Source organism: Plectropomus leopardus, chromosome 13, assembly GCF_026936395.1.
Source record: "Plectropomus leopardus strain MGB_pleo_1.0 chromosome 13, ASM2693639v1, whole genome shotgun sequence".
Taxonomy (NCBI): Eukaryota; Metazoa; Chordata; class Actinopteri; order Perciformes; family Serranidae; genus Plectropomus; species Plectropomus leopardus.
In genome coordinates, this window is record NC_142188.1 from 14,635,274 (window position 1) to 14,657,698 (window position 22,425).

General features: G+C 38.9%; 1 protein-coding gene and 1 long non-coding RNA gene across 3 annotated transcripts in view; one reads left to right on the forward strand and one right to left on the reverse strand.

The window, feature by feature from the left end:
• LOC148187680 (uncharacterized) overlaps positions 1–22,425 on the reverse strand; it is a 163,370-nt gene that overhangs the window by 98,235 nt on the left and 42,710 nt on the right. Inside the window, exon 2 of the long non-coding RNA XR_015778518.1 lies at positions 13,173–13,254. This is a non-coding gene — a long non-coding RNA (uncharacterized LOC148187680). The remainder of the gene's footprint in view (positions 1–13,172; positions 13,255–22,425) is intronic.
• Positions 1–22,425, forward strand: part of LOC121954489 (cGMP-dependent protein kinase 1) — a 118,822-nt gene that overhangs the window by 47,212 nt on the left and 49,185 nt on the right. The window lies entirely within an intron of this gene.

Consider the following 22,425-nt stretch of genomic DNA (forward strand, 5'->3'; position numbering starts at 1 on the left):
AAATTGCAGTATTAAATTGGCTGTAAACTAAATGACTGGGGATTAAAATGAGAGCTGTTACATGGAGAACTTTTTTGCCAGCAAAACAAGCCAAAAGGGAGTGTGTTTTCTATATATTTGGAATGATCAGAGTTAAAAGCTTAATTTGTGGATTAAGTATTATCGTTGTCATCCTGGGGGTAATTCAATAAATGCACAGTTAGGTAAAGATGATCCCTATTAGCTGTTTTAGTGGGTTGTTAGAGTATTATGCATCCTATTACTGGAATTATTACAGACAATACAAATGAGAATGTGCACTTTATTACATCAGGACCTAGGACATAACTCCCCAAGAGGGGTTTGTGTCCCTCAGCGGGCCCCTCTGCAGACAGAGTGGCTCAGTTATTTTGTAATTATAATTTACTAAAACAATTTATCAACATATTTGCATTAAGAGGCAAAAATGAACACACAAATAGGATTACAAATTATTACTTTGCTGATTACTATTCCATCACAATAACGGGCAACTAACAGCTATAATTGACCGCCTCATTTGTGACACCAAAGAGTAACACCACATGGTGCAATTAAGAACATGAAAACTGATATAAAGTTTACAAAAATGTCAAAATAAACAGATAAATGATCGAAACACCCAGCTCAAAGTGCTACTTAAAGCAATATTATGCAAGTTTTAGTTGATCGTTAAGTCTCATTTCTAGGTCGCCAAATACAGACACGTTTGGTTGATGGTCGGACCAAATCACCAACCAAAAATGATAGTATATGACAACTTGGGAATGAGGCTCAATCAACTAAAAGGTGCATAATGTTGCTTTGAAGTCACAGAAACACAAATTCAAACTCAATCAAAGCTACTGTAGAGAGACCCAGCCTAAAAAGCAACCCAACGATCACCATGTCATGTTGAACAAAATCCACATTGATATAATTGAGTGTTAAATAACATCTAGATTAAAATTATTTTCAAAAAAACACATTTAGCAGCCCAGCTGCACAAAAAAACCCCACTGATGTTACATTTGTATATATAAGATTCATATCAGTGTTTCTAAAGTGAAGTAGAAGGAAATTGAAAAGCTGATTTTGTCATGGGGAGGTGGAGGGGATGGTGTGACACCAAGGCGAGACATCTGCCAATCTGCACACCATTGTTTGAGAACAATATACAATAACACCGTTGGTGTTTTGGCATCCCTTTGCTGCCTTTCAACCAGTGTTTGTGGCACATAACTTGGGTGTTTTTCACTGACACATCACAGCATTTCACAGTGACAATTGAGCCACCATACCCGGGCTTTTATTGTCAACACATGGCGACATTTCCCAGTGCTGTCTGAGCAGCATTTCACAGCAATTTCAGCCACTCAACACAGGTGATGTTCCACCAACACATCACAGTGTTTCCCAGCAGTGTTTGAGCTATCAAACATGAGAGTTTTCACAGACACCCTGAAATGGTTCCCAGCAGTATTTGAACTATGGAATCTGGTGTTTTTCCTCTGACCTGTCCCTGCTTTTCCAGCTGCTTTTGTGTCACCAAACATAGACGTTTTTAGCCAGAACCTGGTATTTTCCGAACAAGTTGTTTTTCATCTTTACCCGAGTATTGTGAAGAAACCTTAAGTTTTAACGTATATGCTACTAAATAATACGTAAATTAAATATAGCCCTGATTTCTGCACAGAGATAACAGTTTTTCTGGCATTGGTTTGAAATTTAGAACAGGACTGGTGGTCGATGATGGGGCACATCAGACTTGAAAGGTTAAGAATCACTGATGTGTTGCATGTGCCTGATGTACAAATGTATTCAATGCATATTGATTCAAACCTGTCCATACATATAATTATATACTATGCATCAGATATTCATCTCAAATTGACATTTCTTTTCTCGCAGTGATTTCCATTATTTGACATTTGTTCTCTATCTCTCCCCAAGCTAATGTGGACTTGAGATGGAAATTAAAATTAATATGGATGGCATCCATTCAAGCCATGACTGAATCTGTCCTTTATAATAGAGCTCTAAAAGCCTTACTGCCAGGAGTAAACTGGCAGTAAGATTATTATTTTTCCTCAACATGGGGGTCTGAAAGCACCGTCAGACTCCTTATAGACAGCACAGACATGCATAACTACATACTCTCTAATGTTCGCGCAATAGGCTGCATTTTGCCAGGTGCAGTTATAGAGGTGAAACTGCCTTATAGATGAAACATGACAGCTAGCACAGGGCCAATGCTCGGGCATCAGTATTCATACACACAGGCGTGCTGCTAAAAAAAGACCCTCATATCATGGTATCACAGAGAGAAAATTAAGCCACAGCCACAGCATTGTCCTGGAGACCTCTGAGAATGGCCCTTGTGACAGAGTGATAGCTCAGCTGTTTGAAAACCCTTCCTTCCGCTGGGGAGCGAGCAAACAGTCGTCTTCCTAATCACTCTGAGAGAGGAGAGCGTGCATGTGAGCGTGTGTGTAAATGTGTGAGCGTGTGTGTAGGAGACTACGTCTGCTCAGTCTCAGGAATCACCCTGTTCGCAGTGAGTGAATCTTGTTTTGGCAGAGTGAGATGAGTTACAGGTTGGAGAACAAGACATAAAGTTAAACAGTGAGACTGGCGGAGGATGGCGGCTTTTGCTTGGGGACTCTGTTGTGTTTCGATAACACAATGTGTTGATTGTACAACTGTCAGTGTGCCCTCTGAGTCTCTTACTCTTGAACTCTTGTCACAAAGAAATACAGACTACCTACAAACCATTCTCTCTGCATTTTAACATTTTTCACACATATATACATATTTTTTTCTCTTATTTTCTTATGTCAAATTTAAATCGTATAAAAATAATAATGAAAATAATATTCTGTTGGAGGTGTCATTGAACAACACCAAGTTGGTAATCCTCTCTTTCTTTTTTCCCTTGGATCATTCTTTCCGTTTGTTTTTGGTTATGGAGATGTTCTATTGCGCAACATCCGTAACAGCGCCCCTTACAGTATAACAGGGATAACATCGATTGATCTTGTCAGTGGAGGGGAAAGTGTTAACAGTGCTAAACAGGTTTTGCGGTCAAAATTAAGCTTCTTAATCACCAGGGCGACCTGATGGGAGACCACAGGTTGGACACAATGTTTATTTAACAACATGTTCTGAAACCAGGACATGAATTTGCAAATCCTACTATAGCGTAAGAACGGCCCACTTTACTCTGCCTCTGATTGGCTTATCCTAAAATTCTTAGCCTAACCTTAACACATCCCAGTCCTCTGACCTAAACGTAAACAATGCAACCAACAAAGGCAACAAATACTAGCCACTAGGGATGATGAAAACAAATTGATGATCGTTATGAATTTAATTAAGAATTTAATCGAACATGTAAAATTTAATCGATTAATCACTAGGCCACGAAATGCTGTGAAAGTATATACAATATGTTGCTGTGAGGTTTGACCGACGACAAACGCACGCCTCTAAATGGATGGGTGTGTTTCAAAATGTAGCACTAAAGCTCAATTAGGCAATGTAGAGCCAAAAATGAAAAGCTGCTTTGTATTTCACATCTTTTTTTTTCTTTAAAATTTACCATTTAATTACTGGTTGATGTGTGTGTGTGCATATTAACGTTAAGCAAAATTAACCAAAATTTACATCATTTCTTTGACGCCAGCTTTTATGACTTCACTACAGCCCTACCAAGTCTTGGCCTCCTCTCACTCTCATGTAGGATCTGCAGCAGAATACCAAACACCAGCTATTTATCTTGCCAGCAGAGGAGAAAAGCAGCATTTTATACAATTTGTTTTCAGTGTGATTAAAATCAAGTGAGTGCAGAATGTAAAAGCACCCTCTGAACAAAAGGCCTCACTTCTGTGCTTTTTGAAAACCAGAGTGAGCACTTTCAATTCGCACTTCAAATGTGGCAATTTCCTATAAATCCAGCTGAACGTTATACACAGCTATGCAGCCTCCAACAAGGATAATATTTTTGCACAACATAGCTCTCATTTTAATAATTACCAGCCATCAGCAGCTACATTAGCCACATTTAGCATTCAAACAAACAGCATTATCTTGCTGGTGATATAATACAAGCATAATCATTAGTTTGCAGAAACACTTAGCAGCAGTTAGCTCCTCTCTTGTTCCTGTTCCTGAAAAACATTTATGATGATTTACAATGAGTATACGCCACTTTCTTTAATCAGCTGGAAGGCTTTTCCAGCAGAAAGAGCCATTAATGTAGCCATCAGTGGAGGCGTTTCGGTACAGTAGGCCACTGCGCTCTCTGCTGCCTGAAGGAAACAACCTCATTCTAACTTTACGTTATTCGGTTATGTTCAAAGATTAAGATAAACCAAAGATACAAGAAATTAAAGTCAGTGGAGACAGGCTGTTCATCTTGTGTAATCATCATTTTTTAATTTGAGACTTTGAGACTTGAGACTTGGGACTTTGAGACTACTTTCAAGTCACAGATACAAATGTGCCTAAAAATAGATATCAAAGTTTGAAAAACCTGGAGAACACTTGTATTGTATTGTATTGTATCAGCTTAATTCATTTTATTTTATTTTATTTTTCATTAAATCATTGAGATAAGGTTGAAAACTGTGGAATATTTCTTAAAATGTACCTAATTTTAGACTGACAACAATGCTATGTTGCTGTAATTTATAAAGATGTGTATAAATATAGTAGTATGTAAAATATACTTCTGACTGCTCATCTTATCATTATGTTGTTACCTTACGTTTATGCAGTTTTTGTCTTTTACTAATTTTTTTAGAATTGCTACACTTAGTTGACTGATTATCAAAAGAAAATTTATTGTCTACTAATTTCATAATCGATGAATAATTTCAGTCATTTTTAAGAAAAAATGTCAAACATTTACTAGTTCCAATCTAATTTCAATTATTTGTTGTTTTTACATTTTCAGATGTAATTACAATTTTAAGAAATTATTAAATTATTGGGTGCTATAACCCCTGATCTATTTTGACTCCTGCACTATTTTATGTCTTAGATTCTTCATTTTTTATTTGCAGGATTTTGCCTTTGTACATTTTTAATGAGCTTTGTTTAAAGGAGCCTAAGACATAATATTTTTCACTGCCAACACTTAATTGTTGTGCATATGCCAATAAAAAACTGTAATTCCAATTACGCACAGCATATAATAAATGAGAGAAGAGCCATGGTTGCAGGAGAGGGTGCACAGTGTACTGTTGAGTAAATGGACAGACGACAAAGTATTTTTAGTATACATTATTAAACCTGGAGGTTGAAAACCACAGCTGCTTTTAAAAGAAACAACAAATTACTCATTGTTGTGAACCGAAGGTGAGTGTGTGTGAACCGGAGCACCACCATTAGGTCGGGCCTGGCTGTGTAGGGTCGGCGATAAGGGCTCTAAGCTGGTGAGTGCACCTCATAACAAGAAGCACAGAGGCACCATTTACTGTGCTGCTGTGTCTTTTCCAATCATAGGCTACTCACCACAATTAGAGGTGTAACCAAGAGCAGGGAAGTGAGAGACTGACATACATGCAAATGCACCATAGATAAACATGCAAATGTAAAAATGAGAGAAGCGGTTTATGTAGGCATTACTCATCAGAATTCAGACAAGCAATAATACAAACTGAAAAAAGATAACTCATATATCTGAAATTGCACCAAGGAGAGCAAGAGGAATTATTAATTATTGTTAGAAAAACAACGTGCAGTAATTTGGCATTTGCTGTGACTGACGTGTCCAGATATTTTGTTGCCAAAGTCAAAGGCACAATCTTTCCATCACCTCATGCTGCTTTGTGCAGAGCTTAGGAGAACTACATCGCCTGCAGGATGAAAGTGTTTCACTGGATGAGCGAAGAAAATGCAGATCAGGGACAGAGAGAAGAAGAAGAATGGCATTGGTAGATAGAATTCCAGTGGGATGGAGCGAGGAAAAAAATCCTCTCTGTTTCCATGGCTGTCATGGTAACACTGTTGCCAGAGTGCAGCAAGAAATGTGGTGATGAAATGGTGATGGTGGCAGGGAAGCCCCCCACCCAGCTGTCTGAAGTCACGGTTGTCACTGCCTTTGCTTATTTTCTGTAACTTAGTGAATATGGCTTATTTTAGTTGGATGAAGGCATCCAGATTTGTGCTTTTGTGCGTGTGTGTGTGTGTGCGTTTGCATGTGTGTGTGTGCGTGCATCTGGACTGAGGGCCCCTGCTGCTGCTGTTGTCCTGATTCTCAGTCGGAGCGCAGGTGTGAGCCCGGAGCAAGAGGCTCTTCTGGGGCTCTAGAAGACTTGAAAGGTTAAAACACTCGAAGAAAGGCGACATCAGACAGCAGCAGTATACCGTCAGAAAACAGGCCTGCAGGTGAAGCATGAAACAATTGCTTCTCTTGTTTTATGCTAAAAAAAAACTGTGACAGTATGGACAGACTAATAATGGGAACATAAATTTTGCTAAAAGAACTAAAAGTGTCAAAAAAAGGACTCAGAAGTGAGTAGCCCCACCGTTCTTGTTGTTGACTTCATAAGGTCATTTAGGCATGCTTGATGCGAGTGTTTCCAGGATGCTGGTGGGAACGTTGCTCCATGTGGTGAAGATGGCTACATGAAGGGCATCCACGGTCTGGAACTTTTTTTAACTACCTTTGCCATCCATCCCCAAACGTTCTCAATGGGATTCAGCAGGGGAACACGCAAGATGGTCCAAAAGAGCAACGTTATTCTCCTAGAAGAAGTCCTTCGTCAGGTGGGCATTGTGAACTGCAGGGTTGTCCTCTTGAAAGACCCAGCCATCACGGCACAGACGAGGACCCTCAGTCAAGAGGGATGCCCGCTGCAACATCTCCACATAGTCAGCCGCCGTTTGATGCCCCTACACAACCTGAAGCTCCATTGATCCATTGAAGGACAAAGCACCCCAGATCATGATGGAGCCTCCTCCACTGTGCCGCATAGAAAACATCTCCAGTGGGATCTCCTTGTCTTGCCAGTAACGTTGTAAGCCATCAGGAATGTCCAGGATAAATCTTTTCTCATCAGAGAATGAAACTTTCTTCCACCCTTCATTGTCCCAGGTTTGGTGCTCCCTTGAAATGTCCAAACGGGCAAGTTTGTGGCGTGGGAGGAGATGTCATCTTTGAAGATGTTTTTGGTTCTTTAAGTCCTTCTCTCACAGATGCCATCTTATGGTTATTGGGCTGCAGTCAGCATCAGTAAGGGCCTTAATTTGGGTCAAGGATCGGCCTGTGTCTTCATGGACAGCCCGTTCGGATCCTCCGGCTCAGCGCAGGTGAATTTTTGGGTCTATCACTTGAATTTTTTGTCCCATAACCCTCAGGATCTTTTATGATATTTAAAATGACTGTTTTACTGTTTCCTTGGCATTGATGGCGTGTTGTGAGAGGCCTTGCTTGTACAGCTCAACAATCCTGCCATGTTCAAAGACAGAAAGCCTTTTTGCTTTTGCCATCAGGAGGTCATGACAGTGTGAATGTCTGACAGAAAATCACATGAAAGCCAGATTTCAGCATGGATTTTGACTTTTTAAGGATATGGTCTTAAGCTTTTGATCAGCTGATGAACAGCCTGTTTGAGTTTGAAGTTTTCAATAAATTGCCTACTTTCTATTTTTTGTCTCTTGCTCCTGTTTCTTCTTTTTGCATTTTGATGCTCTACTTACAACCTGGTTACGATCCACCAGTGCGAAATGCGAATACTTGGAATTTTCTGCTCCGAATGAGCAGCCTAGCTCCAAAAATTGAAAATCAACAAGTGGCAGCAGATGTTTTGATCATGGTGAACTGCCACAAACAAATAAATGTGTGGGAAACACTGCTTCTGTTCAAGCTTAACTTGTAACTATGTCTTTTTGCATCGCTGGCAATGTAACACACATCAACGACATCAAATCCAGAGAGAAGGAAGTGCCGAGCCGAATTTATGCTGTTACCAGTAGAGTACTATAGAGAACAACATGGAGAGTGTGACAGAGGAGCTCTGCACCATAAATCGACAGCGAAATGATTTACCACCGTTTGATATGTTTTCCTGTTGGAAAGCTGCCTCAGTGGTGTAGCTATACAGTTACTGACGCCAATGTTGTTAATACAGCAACTGATAAGGATAGGTTGGTGATGTCTGGACACAAAAATACGATCTGATCACTCGCAAATAACAGTTCAGACAGTCTGTCTAAAAGATCTGATTTGAGACATAAATCTGCCTGCGGTCTGAAAGCAGCCCGATGAGAAAAATTATAATCCGCCCTTTACTCCTATTTAAGAAACAAAAGGAAAAGAAAAGCAAACAATATGAGATAAGACGAGATATGGCGAGATAATCCATTATTATTACCAAACTGGGGAAATCTGCTAAATTATTAGCTTGTTAGTAAGTTGGAAATTAGTTAGCTAGCTGTTACAGCTAGTCGTTTCTGTGGCAGTTATGAAAGAGTCTCAGGTGAATGACCACCTCCCTCTCAACTGGAGTAGGGCTTAAACGGATTTGTAAGCAAGTAGATTTGTGTGAAAAGATTGATTACAATCAGATCTGTGATGTGGCCAACAAAGGCCCATATATGTGACTAAGTGTAAATAGAAGAGCCCCAAATCTCATCTGGATCTGATGCACAAGACACGTGACATGACAAGTGTAAATGGGGTCTCAGACGCAGATGGTGATGACTGGAAGATATTTCTCGGGAGGAACGTCAGAGTAAATCACCACAGATGAAACGGGAACATGTATGACTCAAACCTTTGGCTTTTTTTATGGACTTATTGATCATTTGAGCTTGATGATCTATCTATGGAAGAGCAATTCTGAAACAAGCTGTTGCTCACACAGTGTGGAAAATGTAGCCCTGAGAATCCAAGTCAATGAGTGTGGAAAAAGGAGGTTGTTAGAGATTAAAATGTGGATTTTAGTTTGAATTTGCCAGTGCAGAGATCACGTAAGTGTTCTCCAGCAGTCTACGATGCATATCATGTAGCCATTTGTTGCCAAAATGCTACACTCACAGAGCAAATCTGAGAGAGAAGGTGCAACTGACCTTTCATTCAAGAAGTACTTATTGTTCTTTTTAAATTGAATGAAAGAAATATAATCAGCAGAACATGCTGTATGTGAGTGCCAGCCAGGACAGGTTTAGAAGAGGAAAATACAATGCTTGATATAGAAGAATCTTTCTAATATGTGGAACGATATTTGCTTCTGTAGGAGTTTATACCTGCAAACTTGCCCACATTTTTTCCTGTCCAACCTGCTTTTGTCACAGTTCTCAAATAAATTTTGTTTAGCCGTTTCTTGTCTTAGTCGACCATGAGGCAGTAACTGACTGAGAGGCAATAAAGTTTCTATTTTCTTACCTCCATCCTCCCAAAACCAATCTTAATTTAATGTGGCATGATAAGTGGATGACAGTGAATGAGTTGCAATTTTTTTTTATCACGTATTTATATACACTATAATTATTCTGCACTCATTATATGTTAAGGCGCAAGCTAAACACACTACTAATAGAGATTAAAGACAAGGGATGGCCTTCAAATCATTGGACTTTTCAGTATCTAACGACTGCAATCGTTCCCTTGCATCAAAGGTGTAGTCTTTGATTCTGGAGAAAGACTGTCACTTGAACTCAACTACCAATCAAATCCCTACCATCAGTGCTCCCTCAGAAGCTCCTGTAATATCTCTGATGTTTTTTTTTTTTTACATTTTACTTGGTGTAGCTCTGTTCCTTGTGGGAGAGGATGAACAGCCATCATAGCATTGCATGGCTCCATCAGGGCCACCTTTTTTACCATTTAGGCCCAAATCAGACAGAACGCCTTAGCAAGTTGCAAAACGCGAGGCGCACTGCCTTATTTGTTGAAGCTTTCCAGTCAAACAAAGCCCTTTTTGTAGATTTCTTTATCTTTTTCTAATTTATGTACTTAGCTTTAACACTATTTTGCTGTGAAGGTAACCCACAGATCTGTACCTAAAAATATGCGTAAAAATGGACGGGTGGAAGGCACTTGTTCTGGCTCTTATTGTGGGTAAAAGGTTGTTTTCCAATAGTATGTGAACACAAGTTCAAGTTTTTTAAACTCAAGGCTTTAAGGCGATCCTGTAAAAACGCAGTGACTCAGTAACACAAAAGTGGCGATTACAGAAAGCCACCCTAGGCTGTTAAAACACTCTGTCTGATCGGGGCCTTACAGAGCCAGAGCTGTGTGTAAACAGTGGATATTGGTTGAATTGAACAAAAAAAAAAAAGTATGGGTTTTGAATCACAGGCCACTCCTTCTACAAAGTGCTTTGAGTGCCTTATTGTAACCATGAAATACATTTATCATACTCGAGTTGCTAAAAGCAGATAATATACGAGCCGATATTGTGGGAAAAACAAATTAAATATGTTGTCAGTCAATGTTTTGCTCTTGCATGCAGTATCGTTTTACAGATATATTCATCAAAAACATTTCCTCATTATGTTGAAAAAAAACATAATACAGGCAGCATTATGTGTCGCCTGAAACCTGCAGTTGAAAAAATATTATTTAGAGACAAAATATAATTTCAGGGAAACAGCGTTGTTCTTCACAGTGGAAGAACAAACAAAGCTATAAGAAACTGAAGGACATACTGTATAATGGTCCAACATGGGCATAAAGAGGGCGGATAAAAGATCCCTGTCAATATTTGCAATGTCACAGATCTGACAAAGCGGTGGGTGTACCGATGTTAAACTACTATGAGACTGTGCTAGTACTAGTTGCTACTATAGCAACTGTTAAACAGAAACCAACTGCTGGTGGCAGAATAAAAACACTTTGTGTGTGCCGAGCACTGGATTGGAGGTAGCGTACAAAGGATTAAGCAGACATTAACACTTTAAAACCTGGAGGAACATCGCTTTTCTCGTGCTTCTTTCCAATTCCTTTCACAAGTATTTAAACCTTTGAACCCATAGCAAATTGGGTTTTTAAAGTCACTTCTTTAAAAACATGGGAAAATAGGCATTCAGCAACTCGGTAAGAAATGTACCACAAATTGTGAGAAATTAATAAATTAAGTAAAAATATATAACATGTTAAATCTAGAGTAAAATGTCAAAGGAAAAAAGCAAAAAAAATTTAAAAAGCTGGGAAAAAAAAGCACTTTCCCCAGTTTTATTTGTCTATTTTTACTTTCGTCGTTTTTGAACTTTTTTTTTTTTTTTTAGATATGTTCTTCTCCTTTTCACTTATTTTTTGCTAATTTTCTGGGTCATTTCTTCTTCCGTTGCTTATTGCCTTCTCCCCATGTTTTTGAAGAAACAACAACAAAAAAAAAAATATATACAATATTTGAAACATGGCAGAATTGTTTTTCCACACAGGAGCCCCGCACAGAGAAAGACATTTGTAATCTCCAGACCACTCATTGGTTTGATTAATGTTTGCATGGTTATGCATCTTTCCCTCCCATAATGAACACTTTCTTCACAGATTTCACAGAAACAGAACCGAATGTAGGACTCCTGCAGAGTAAAGAGGCCTCCTTTCAGAATAATTGCCGTCTCAAAGGAAAAAAAAAAGAACAACGTTGGCATACACACATATACAATGCGTTTGGGAACTCATGCTGGCGTGCAGTCACTAACTCACACACAGTCACAGAAACATGTATTCATCACATTCTGGCAGAGCAGTCAGGGGGAATTATCACTCTGGCTTCGCGCTGTATTTTTGGGTGCAGAGATTTGATGTTTTTGCCTCGACGGGTTGCAAAAACATCAGCTTTGACTGACAGAACGCCTGATGAAATTCAACAATGACACAACACGTTATTTTTTCTTGTCGTCAGAACAGGAAAAAGAAAACACTCATGTTTTTTTTGTGTATTTTTTTTAGTAATTGTAGTGTAGACAGTGTTCTCATTCAGTAGGGTATTATGTTGAGATATTACAGGGCTAAATCTAGCTGACAATGTGTGACAATGTGTGTTTTTGGCGTATTTGACTGCATGACAACTGTGATTCTGATTTCAGAGTGCAGGTTGGGTCCACAGAAGCAGCTATATAGAGAAATGTGACACCTGATGCAACCAGATACAACCTGAACAAGGGGCCTAAAAATAGCCTACTTGCTGATAAATAGCAAATACACTTCATTTCCTTTCCTCATTTGACTTTCTAGAGCCGGGCAGACAGAAATTTATCAGGTTATTTTAACTGATTTCCTCTGCAGCAAATCGTTTTTGGATGATTGTTTGTAATGATGAGGAAAACAAACAATTAAAATTTATCTCACAAACCAATAACCGAGAAAGCAATTTATGCTGAAAGGTACTTTTTTATTGGTGTTCAGATGCTGCAGCGGATAGCAAATTCAGTTTTCCTTATTCCGCCTATACACTGGAGCAGTTGTCCTTACTATTTACGTCATCAGCTCATGACACCATGAAATGAAGTAAGTGTAAAAAAAAAAAAAAAATCCTTTCAATGAAAAACATGTTGAACAAAAGGCAGGAGCCTGTTGAAAACTGACTGGGATGATTAAGAGCTCTAAAAAAGAACAGTATGTTAACAGAGTTTCGCTTACTACTTTCTTTGATAAAACACAGTTTTTTTGTTCCTTTTCATCTCTTCCATTTATTATCTCGTCCTCAAAGAGAAATTCCACTTTTTTTTATTGGCCTATGACCTCCCCTTCACACTGTTTTAGACACTTAGATCCATGAAAATACATGTATTTAACCAGTTTTTACCATCATTCCTTTATTCCCATGATCAGAATAATTACCCACATAAATAGTGTTCACCCATCTTTCCCATCCATCAGAGGTGTAAGATCTGTTCACCGTGCACCATACATTACACCCTGCATCGGTGATGTATGTCAGCACTACTCAAGTCCATTAATTCTGACTCATAAGACTGAATTGCACTTTTCATTGTGTTGTAAAATATATCACCAATGCAAGAACCATATCTCCCGATTTCCTTTTTATATTCCTTAGGCAGTGTTTTCTCCGTCGTATTGAGCACAGACTTCCTGTCTACATTTATCCCAACTCTGTTGACCATATGTTTTTACCCCTCTGCTATGTTTCAACTCATATTTAAAACCAAAAGGGACAGTTTACACTGAAATTGCAATTACATAGTTTTTCTCTTACCTGTAGGCATTGGCAGGCGGGAGAGGGGGTGGATGGGTCAAACAAACTCCGAACTTTCACCCAGGAGCTCACTGTTCATGTCCTGCATAAAACCAAAGAGTTATTTTAATAACAGTGTAGTGTGTTAGTATCCTCTGCCAGTGACAATGTCATGTGACACACTTCACCTGTTGGTGCATTACGTTGATAAAAAATGCACTTCCTTCAAATCAAACCATGATGGGTTTTTTTTAAACGTAATCATCTGGGTTTTTTTTTACCTAATTCTAAGTTTGTTTTATAAAGACGCGTTGTTGTGTTTTTAACAAGCACAATATGAACATTTCTTGTAAAAGTAGATGTTTCTAGTGAGAAAAAAAACAAACAAAAACGTGCAAATTGCTGTCCCTGAAGGTCCAGAACTAACACTCTAGGTACCCTCAAGCATCATAGGTTCACATGTAGGGCATAGACTGTATTTTATTTATTTATTGAACCTTTATTCAGTCAGGTTGGTCCCATTGAGATTAAGAATCTCTTTTTTAAGGGAGACCTGGCCAAGACAATCAGCAGTGAAAACACAAAGTTGCAGACAGAGACACACAAAGGGAGACAAAATACAATTCACAAGCACTAAAATAAGCATCAAAAGAGAAGTATCTATCAGTCAAAAGAGTATAAATTACGCCCTTACATATGCATAACCTTGGTCTTATTAAAATATAAATGGGTGAAACAGTAATGTTGAAATAAGCTATAGATGCTAGAAACTATTTTTTTGATTGACCTACTGTTGAAACCAGTCTCAGAGGTTGCTGTTTGGTGTAGAGCCACTGACCAAACATCACTAATTGATGAGTTGGCAGTGAGAATTGTCACCATTGAGGCTGAAAAGTCTCCAGGCTTCCACACTCAACTTTTTGACCGTTATGAGTACACCATCGGGGTACTCAAAGTGCACTGAATTTTGCCAGACTTGTCAGTGCAAACTCACTTATCCACACAAAAATACCAGTGTAACTACAGAAAAATGCAAATTGAGACACCGCAAAATATTCCTGTGCCAAACAGCAACAACCCTTTGATTGACATGATTTGTTGTTATCTGGAGCGTCACATGTCTTCAGTTTAGGTGATAGCGTGTCCTCTTATGACCGCTTTCACATCTCAGTGAATTCAAACGTAGAAAAGTAGCTGGCTTAATCATATGCAGACTCCAGCTGCCAGTTCTGCCGATGTTAGCCCCATGTGGGAGACACGACTCCATAGACTTGGAGCAGCAGCTGCTTGAGAAATATTGAGCTGAACGTCATGCCTCCCGCCATCCACCCACCATGCTCACCAGCGCTGTGTTATACAGAGCACAGAGGATAACCCGTCCTTTTTTATTACAGAATAAAGGATTTCATTGCTGTTATATTTGGTTTTTCCATTCCAGCAGCGGTGATAAAAAAAAGCCTTTAAAACCACCTATATCTAACAATGTCTACCTTAAAAATTAAATTGATAAATGTGTGGGAGTCATAATATTTACATGCATACCTATAACACTGAGCACAGACAGGTTACTCTTGTTAACGTTTGGTTGGAAACTTCCTGTCAAGGGCTGACTGAAGAGCAGTATTTCTGAGAGTGTGCTCCTAGCTTTTCCTGTCTTTCAGAAGATAAAAACAACATTTACCACTCATCTCTGTAACATTAACAAACCTTACTCCCAACCTTTATTCATCAATTATAGCTGATCTTGTTTGGAAGTTCATCATAAACATGCACACATTTAGAAAACTGGACTTTAGTTAGCTTAAATAAGAATGCCATTATTCTGAAGGAGAGAGGTTCATCTAAAGTCAGCTCTGACTGCAGATTTTCTCATGTGACTCATATTTGAAGCAAATCAGTAATCACTGTCAATCTTATGCATACAAAAACACTTTTATTTAAAAGTCAAATTCAGTTGACCTAATCGCCTTTTTTTAGCATCTACTAAAGTTATTCAAAGAGTAGCATGACTAGATGTGCTGTTTTTGTGACAATGTCTGATCATGACCGATTGTCCACAAACATCATTTGCATTAGCCATTACTAAATCTATGATAAAACGGTGTTGTTATCTGAAGTTCATGTTTAAATGGACAGTTTAACCCAAAATCAAAGATACTATTTAGCCTCTCATCTGCAGTACTATTTATCAATCTTGTTTTCTAGTACTATTTATCAATCTTGAGTTGCCATGTGTTGGAGATATCATAGAGATGTGTGCCTTCCCGTGCCCAAAAAAAGGCATTTGGAAAACCCAACAGCTATGTCTCTTTCCAGAAATCATGACCTCATACTGACGCTAAAGAATATCTTGTTTTGTCCTTGTCTTTATGCTGAGGGCCACTGACTTAATGTCAGTATTTGACGAAACCAGGTTGTCAATGGTCACCATTTTGGCTATGACCAGTGATTGTCTGTCTGTTTACAATTTTCCATTAAGAAGAAAAAGCAGCGAAATTATGCTATTGTCCTTTCAATTAAGTTCACAACAACTGTTCAATTTGAGACAACACTACTCTGTTGACATTCACACTCTACACAACTAAGTACATTTAGAACACAGTATACTACATGGAGATGTACGAAGTATCGCCAGCATTAGAAACATGGATCAGTGCAGCTGCGTTTACTACACCGTCGTATGATCATTTAAGGTTCAACAATAATAATTAGACCCATAACCATGAGGAGAATTACTCTGTTTTCTTTTTCTGAGGACTGCGTGACACTGTCTGGTTTAAATGACCTGTCCTTCTTTCTCACGCTCTAAAGAGCTCATCCAGATGTAATCAGACTTGGCTGATATTATTAATGACTTAGGGTGAAAGGAGATTACACTCTTCCACCCTGCAGCCCTGACAGCATCGCTCTCTTAACGCTTTCCAAAACAAGAAATGTGGTAGGCCTCGAAGGAGTAGAGTTCACGTGACGATGTGATTTTGTTAAGTGTGTATGTGACTGTGAGTGTATGAGTCTCAGAGTCAGTGAGGAGAGGATGGTTGATTTTCTCGTTTTCTTAGACATTACAGGAAGGAAAATGTTAAGTGCAGAAATTAAGGTGCATGAGACGGCAAGTCACAGATTTGACAGTGAGAAAACTTTTGATGGTGAGAACCAAGCCGAATGCCCTCAAACCCAAACATTAAAAAAATAGCGCAGGGTGACAATTCTTATGGTGGGTGCTCCCACTAATTAGTTCGGAGATGCCGCTCCTTTTCCCAGAGCTGTGTAACCCCAGGTTAATCATCTACAAGTGCTAAAAAGATAATTCACAGCCGAGCACATTCTAATAACCAACATGGCACCAAAGACACATGTTGATTAATATTTCCAGGGTTTTCTAATATATTTTTTTTCCAAGAATATATATGTTGAAACTATGTTTTTACATGTAACACCGGCTAACATGGTTGGTACATAAATCACTTGGATATAGTTAGGAAAAAGGTCATGCTTTAAATATCTGGTTTTGGTGGCACAATCACTGCTGAAAATTTTGCTGATATCTTGCTAAAAACAAGTTTTTGTTTGTTGGTCTCAGACAGTGGTCTGCAGCTTGCAGCCGCCTCACCTAGGTGTCACACTATCTACCATCCCCTCCACCTTACAATGACAAAGTCAGCTCATGTACATGTAATCAGAACAACGTCACTTTGGAAACATTGATATGAGCCGTACGAAACGTATAATGCCAACTTTTTTCTTCTGACAATTAGGCTGTTCTTTGCCATGTGACAATGATTTGATGTTTTAAAAGAAACCCAGTCACGAGAAAAAATGTTGGTAGACATGTTAAAATTTTCACATTATTAAATAGTGGATAATGCTGTGGTTAACGTGTTGTTTAGGCACAAAAACTACCTGATTGTGGTATGGAAAAGATCATGTTTTGGCTTAAAATACCTGGTTTTGGTGGCAAAATCCCCAACAGAAAGACAGCAATGTATTGGTAAAACTCAACCACTTTGGGTGGCACTATTCCTGCTGATGGGTCACAACTATACACCAACATTTGGAGTCTAGAGCCACTGGAAACACAGGAATGACTTCCTAAAAAAATCTGTTTTGTTGTTTGTTGTTCTCAAACAGTTGCCAGCTTGGCAGGCATCTCACCTAGGTGACACGCCATTCACCATCCTCTCCACGTCCCAATGACAAAGTCGGGTCAGTTCACTTTAGAAACGTAGATATGATATGTACGGAACGTGCAAATGCAACATATTTGCAGTTTTCAGAAACGTACAATACCAATATTTCCTCTGGCTACTGGGCTGTGTAACTGTAAGAGAGGAGGATCAACAGAAATCACAACTTCAGACTTCGCTGTGAATAACATACTGCATTGTGTCAAAATACACATCATCATCTGTCATGATCTTATTATAGCGGGGCTTTTTGTACTCTGGAAAATGCATACAGACACAGCAGCAGGCAGATAATAATTGCAGATTTCCCTACACCTATTAAACAGATGAACGTGAGAAGAGAGGCAGCTTATTTTAGGAGTAATGTATACACAGTGACGAAGATCGAGCAATGTGTTAATACTGTGTTTGTAACAAATATATTTCTTGCCATCAGAGTGTACAAGTTGGCCTGCACAGTTCACTGCTTGAGACTCTGGTCTAATCTTTATTTAAGTACCACTTTCATGTAGCCCTGTGGTAATTTTGGAGAGGAATGTGGATTTTCTGCAGTGCAAATGGCAGATGCTTTATACTTAAGCTGAATCACTGCGAGCCAGGCATACACTGTTTTGAGTCATTTTAAACCCCACTAAAACAGATAGCACTCACAGCAAAAATCAAGATTACAGTCACAGAAACATAAGTTTTAATGTTTCCAAACCCCCACGCTCTCTGCATGTAAACTGTCATGACCGGAATACAGAGGAGTAGTGTTGAGCTCATCCTATATTTATATAATTTAAAGAGCCAAAATTAGATTACAAGAACAAACACACATGGAGAATTTGCATAATGCCCTGGGCTGAAATCCAGTTACAATAATTATGACTAAGCCAAAGAATGAGTGATGCCTTGTCCTGCACTTTATCTCGTGGTGACATCCATGTGTATATTATCTCTCACTGTTTTCCTCAGGCTTAAACACAGATCTCCTCTTTTGGGACCTGGCATTTCAAAGGAGCCAGTTGTCCAGTTTTGGCACAAAGCAATCAAAACTATTGATCTTTTGTTGCAAATAATTGGGAGGAATTGAATTGAGAGGGATAACAATGACTGAATCAAGGAGACGGAAAGAAAGGAGGAGCGTGAACAAATAATAACGAAGATGTGCTCAGCTGTGGGCTATCAATAGCCATCCTTTACTCTGAGGTGGGATTACATTCAATTTAGAGGAGATTTCAGGGGCAAAGAGAAATACATGTTAAACAGTTGTAAGCAGAGTGTGTGTTGAGGTTCTGGTAATTTTAATTCAGGGAGCAAAATTTACAATTTTATGTCAATTGCACACTTCTCATGTACATATAAATATAGTCATTTTTTTACAGTAACTATCATCATTGTGATTTTAGATGTTTGAGACAATAAAGCGTAACACACATCTGCTGCATAAATGCATCAAAACACCTGTGCCCACTAAGCCCGCACACCGGCAGGTTGATGCACATCAAGAGGCCACTTTGGCACCATCAATGGGAGTACATTTTCCACAAAAGCAGCAATTTTATCACATTTGCTCCCCAAATCGACACATCCTAGCTACTGAATGTAATACCTCACTGTCTGGATCAAAGCATTTGTGCAAAAAGTGTCAACTAACAAACATCAGGTACTTTAACACTGCCTAACTCTGCCTGTGCCTGTCATTTTTTAGAAAAAGAACAGATGCATATTCATTAAACTTTTCGCCACCATATCCAATGAAATTTGCCAAATGATTAAGATCATGTTTACAGACTAGGACTGGAATATGATGTGTTACCAGCAGATAAGTTACAACACTCTACAATAACAATTCAATACAATCTGGAGTAGCCGCATAACAAAATATAGATACACTTGATTATCCCCAAATTATGTTTTGTAATATTGTATTGATTCATCAAAACAATGTATTGACTTAGCCTAGTTTACATGCACACATTTGTGGCCAGGGTTTCACTCACATTCATTTGTTTTGCCACGATTCAAACGTCACAAATACTTTTTAGATTTTTGTACCTAGAGAGTTCATAAGGAGCATATTTGGTATTTACATTTCACCACACTCTCAGAGTGCAGAGTGCACACTGGAAATGAATGGAGCAGCATAATGTCAGGTGCAGTTTGCATTTACTCATAAACAGCTGGTCTTCTCATGCAACAAATATGATCTGATCAGCTCTGAACTGAACAAAAGATCAGTTGTCCACCCCATGAGTCACAAACTCCTGCTGAGAAAAAAAAGAACTTATAGAGAACTCTGTCCTCCTCCGTAACACCTATTGCTAGCATAAACACAAAGAACTCAGTCATAAAGATTGCCATGCTAACTGTGACAGTTTACCTGATGTTATATTTTTAAAAATTCCAACTTATCATCTTGCTTATAGTATTGCAAAACATCACATTATTGGATCATAACCCCTGTATTGTGGTATGTATCGTGTCAACAAATTGTGGCCAATATACAGCCCTAATGTGGAGCATCTGGCCTTCACAATGCTCAATACCATTTTTCCCATAGGTTACACAAGTGCCCCCCCCCCTTGTGGGTTTGATCTTGCATGCATTTACAGTCCACCACTGCAAGACTGTTAGAGCCCCAGTGCTCATCCCAAGAGAACAACATACTGACCAAAACCTTTCACAGACAACATCCTTGCATCTCTCCAGCACTGCCTGGGGCGTTATGTGCATCCACAAAGCTGTGAAGCTAATGGTCAGCAACCCATGAGCATTAAGACATTCATCTGCGAAACTCACAGGATAACTAGCTCCCCGAGTCTCACTGCAATTTAGTTGAGGCTCCGAATAATACGTTTACCTACTGCAGTGCGCTGCGGGCCCCCTACATATCTTATTTCCCAGCGCCCCACACTCCCACACGCCAAAACACTCCATTGCACACTGTATAGTGACGTCTAACCTCCCACTCTTGTTGCTCCGGGGTCAAATTAAAGGCTACTCTAATAATTTTTCTCTAGACCCATCTCCATATAGCCTGTTTGTTGGGCTCTGAGCTCACATTGGAGCAATTTGTAAACATCAGTCTTAGAGGAATAATCTCTCTGAATAAGTAAGACATAACCAGATCCAGATATGGTATAATTTCTTTATAAAAAAAAAAAGCCTTGGAAAGCATGAAAGGGGGAAAAAATGAAATATTGTGGAACATGTCTGGTATCTGTGTTCCAATTCACAATGTTTAGTTTTACATTTTTCTTCAGATAGCTGTTTCCTTTTAATTTGCACATGCTCATGTGTACGTGCACAAAGCAGCATGTGTATGTTTACCATATCCATATGTGTACCGGATATCTGTGCGTGCTTGTACAGGACGTCTGCCTATCTGTGTATCCACACATCTTTTTCTGTATACATTAATATGTCCTGCTGTGCGTTTTGGGGTTCCCGCTCCAAGAAAGTGTCTCTCACTAAAAACAGTGTCAGGCTGTGTAATGAGGGCATTTCTCCTGAGGTTTGGCCCTATTTCTAAGAGCTGCCAAACTCTTGGTCTGCAAGGAAAGAATGTGGTGTCTGTGGGAGTGCATTCACCCACTTATGTGTACACACACACACACTCACACACTCACACATATATAAAAACACCTGGAGGATATGAGTTTGCCTGTTAACGTGTTAGTACGGGTGTGCACAGTGTATCAGCTCTAACATTAACCTTTAACTGGTCAGTACCCTAAATTATTTTCATCTAAATGACTATTTTAAAATTGAAATATTCCCTACTTGTCATATTTTTGTCACTTGAGCAGAAGAGCCCCACATGTTAGTAAAATGATTCCTGGGCAGCCTTTTGTGTTGCATCCTAACACAAAATGGGTTGGCAGCAACAAGGGTTATGTTAGTTTAGGGGTTCAGGCAACAATACTTTTTTATTGTGGACGTCACTAAAAGAACACCTGGCTTTGAAACGCAGGTGGAAAGTAGGGGTGGGGGAAAACTGATACAGTACAGTATTACTATATTTTTGTGTGGCAATTTTGTATCAAAATTGAAACAGCTCTGAAAAATTCTGAGGCCACTCTTATTTTTTCTTCAATCAGCATCACTACACATAAGACAGCCATTCTATTCCTTTTCATTTCATTATAACACAAGCACACCTTATTTATTTGACTTATAGAATCACTGAATAGGTGAACCATGTGAACCAAATATTATTTACCAGTTAAAAGTATAAAAACCACTGCAGTAATGTTAAAGACCAGTGGAGAGAGTACAATACTATATGATACACTATGATACAATTTATGAGAAATCATGGTCATTCCACAAGATATTGAGTTCGGAATAAGTTAAATCATTAACATTGTCTTGTTTAAAAATGAATATTAGCTTGTTTTTTTTTTTTTGCATTATTCAAGGTCTGAAAATACTGCTTCTTTTTTGTTGACCATTTATTTTCTTCAAAATAAATGCTCCAAATGACAATATTTTTATTTAGAATTTAGGAGAAATGTTGTCAGTAGTTTATAGAATAAAACAAAAATGTTCATTTTCCTCAAACACATACCTATAAATAGTTAAACCAGAAAAACAGATAATTTTACAGTGGTCTCTTCAGTATTTTATCACTTAAGTATCGTGATAATATTGTATCACTAGGCCTCTAGTGACTGCCACCTCTTGTGGAAAGGCAGCAATGTATTGCTACAAACCCCCCAAGCTTTAAGTGGTAGATATTAACAACTATTATTGTTGGTTTTTGATCTCAAACACCGGTGCCCTTTGGTCAAAGCCCAGTGTTTGTTGGACCCATCCATTTCCCCTCCTGCCCACCCTGAGCGGACGTTCACGCTCTTTCAACAACATCCGTTGCTCCAAGCTTTTAACAATCGCATGGATGGGTTTACATTAGATTTGGTGGAAAGCCCTGTGCTTCTCACAGAGACGCTAAACAGTGCCCCTGGCTTCATTTAAGTGACACTGAAGACACTGTCCACGTGGCGTATTTTGACACCTGTGGGAACAGACTGCACGTGAAGTTTTGACAACTGGCCAGAATCATGTCTCTGTCTAAAAATTATCAAGTAAACCTCTTTTCCCAT